Source organism: Bactrocera latifrons, unplaced genomic scaffold (assembly GCF_001853355.1).
Source record: "Bactrocera latifrons isolate USDA-ARS-PBARC rearing strain unplaced genomic scaffold, ASM185335v1 scaffold_1534, whole genome shotgun sequence".
NCBI lineage: Eukaryota > Metazoa > Arthropoda > Insecta > Diptera > Tephritidae > Bactrocera > Bactrocera latifrons.
The window spans coordinates 12,342-14,801 of record NW_017535002.1 but is presented as its reverse complement, the minus strand read 5'-3'; the positions used below and the strand labels follow the sequence as shown (position 1 = coordinate 14,801).

Genomic DNA, 2,460 nt, shown 5'->3' with positions numbered 1-2,460 from the left:
AGGAATTTCAGCGAATTGCCTTATCATCACATGGCAGCGTTCCATTTCGTCGTAATTTTTAGCAAACAAATGAGGTTCAAACGAGAGTAAAATGTAATTTTTAAAATAAAGATTTTTTAGGTAATAAACCTACTAAAAGTGTAAAATGTGGATTTATTTAAAGGTTTATAGTGTAAATTAATTAATTTAAAGTGCAAAATGTGAATAAAGTGTGTTTAAAGTGGTGAAATAGCCACTTGAAATGTCCGAATTTTGCRAATTTTTGAACTTTGAGGTCGAATATCTCGTAAACTAAGCGTTTGCGGTACCTATAACCCTATATATTTTTTGATCAGAAGAACGTCCTCTTTCCAACGGTACATTCAAATCGCGGCGCCAAAGAAATCGGAATTGTGCCAAATTTCAACTTTAATCGCGAATATCTCGAAAACTATAAGCTTCCTGCGGCTATATCCTGGGATGGTATACTAAAGTCTTCCCATTTCTTTTTCAATGAGCACTACTATTATTTTGACCGCAGCTGTATATATTTACTTTATCTGCAGGATCTTCTGTATTCTTATATACTCATAACGCCGAAATCGGGGGATGCTATTCTAAAATTTACCCGAATATAGAAACAAGTATTTGACTCTGGTTGCAAACGTTTTGACCACCACTGAATATGCATTTTCTTAATCTTAAGAACCCCTTTTATTCCGACATAATCACTTTAACCTCGACATCGGGGGATGTTTTTCTAAATGCCAGGTCAATAATTAACGAATTAAAGGAGCATAGACTTGACATCTAGTGTATATTAAACAGCGCAAGTACAAATTTTCACATATGCACTAAAACCAACACGAAAATATTCGAAAGTACATCGGTAAGATTTTTTTCAGAAATCGAATTCCTTTACAAATATTTTTTTACTTGTTTAATATAAGGAAAGGTGCCTGAAAGATATTTTTTCGCTTTGAGTATATAGTTCATAAAGTTTTTATTATCATTTGTATAACAACATTTACCTACCTTAAGTTTGTTCGTAGAASTCTACCGATAAAGTTAATTTTCTTGAAAAGTATAATAGTAAAAGAAGCTAAGGTACTCCAATAACATCCACTATTTCCACCTTAACACAAAGGAGAAGAGCGATTCTTTTAAAAAAAAAAAAATTGTATTGACTTAATTTGTGATTCCAAAATTAAAACTTCGAATTTCTAAAGGACTTGCTAGTTTGTATATGTAAGTGCATTTTTATGAATAAATTAAAGGTAATTAAATGACTCTCATTAAAAATGCACTAAGTTCAGTAGACTAAGTTTACAAACCACTTTCCAATATAATAATGGTATTAAATCTTCTTTGTTGCCAATAATTATAGCAAAAATGGAATCCTTTCAATACTGGAATATCTGAAAAGATTATATTCAATCACTATATATACAATTGTGTTTTATCACTCACTCTACAGAATTAYTATACATAGAAGTGTGGGTCTCTGTTACATTCTTTTACCAAGTTTATGATTCCAGCACATGGAGAATAATATAGGTTATACACTCAATATCTTCATTAAAATTTATAATGCTTTCAATAACTTCAAGAGTTTCAACACTGCTAAGTTTTCTTAGTTATATAAAGTATATTTTAATATCCTTAACCTTATAATTTTTTGAACATGCAAAGGCTTTTACATCAGGCAATATTACAACGAACGCGTCACCATATTTCGTTTCTTTAATGTGCGTTTGCACTAAGCAATTTTTAACTCCTATGCAAAAATCTATGTGTATGGCAGACGGTTTACTGTACCAGTATCCGACAAGAATGATAGAAGGAAAATTGCGCAATGACGAGTTCAAATTTTGTTGTTTCTGCGTATCTACGTCACGGTTGACCAACGTACAATCAACTGATTTTCAGTTGTTTATTTTTCTTTGCAATAAGAAGCAATTTTGTATTGCAGGCATACAAAAGCATGAATATCATCAAAAGTTAACATATTATTATAATATTATATATTAGTGAATATTAATAAGAGATATCAATACAAGTGAATATTTTATAGTGAACATTTACCTACATATTCATTTAATTGTATTTTCATAGTATTCTTTAATTTTGTCTCTTTGCTGTGTTTGTTTCAACCATATACATTTATGCAAATAAAACGATTGAATATTTTGTGACCAAGTATCAATTTATTGTCTTATTTAATTTAATTTTTTTTTCTATACATATGTTCAATTAAGTTTTTATTCAAGGAACGAATTCTAAAATACATTCTAGCTCTGAAAAACAATTATTTTACTTTTGAGCTACAATTTACAAAATTACTTAAATCTAAGTGCTTCTGGACGTAATTTGTACATAAGTATGTCAAATACTGCTTGCAAGGCTCTCATATGCTCCATCAACATATCTGTTGGTTTTGACAGTCCTCCTTCAGAAAGGTGATCCGCCCAAATATAAAAG

The 2,460-nt window shown here is 30.1% G+C and overlaps 1 long non-coding RNA gene across 1 annotated transcript; it reads right to left on the bottom strand.

Moving 5' to 3' along the window:
* Positions 1–1,039: 1,039 nt before the first annotated feature.
* LOC108966004 lies at positions 1,040–1,792 on the bottom strand. The gene is made up of 3 exons (XR_001993157.1): positions 1,450–1,792; positions 1,314–1,397; positions 1,040–1,139 (listed from the first exon to the last, which is right to left on the bottom strand). It is a non-coding gene; the product is annotated as an uncharacterized LOC108966004 (long non-coding RNA).
* Between the last annotated feature and the right edge of the window lie 668 nt (positions 1,793–2,460).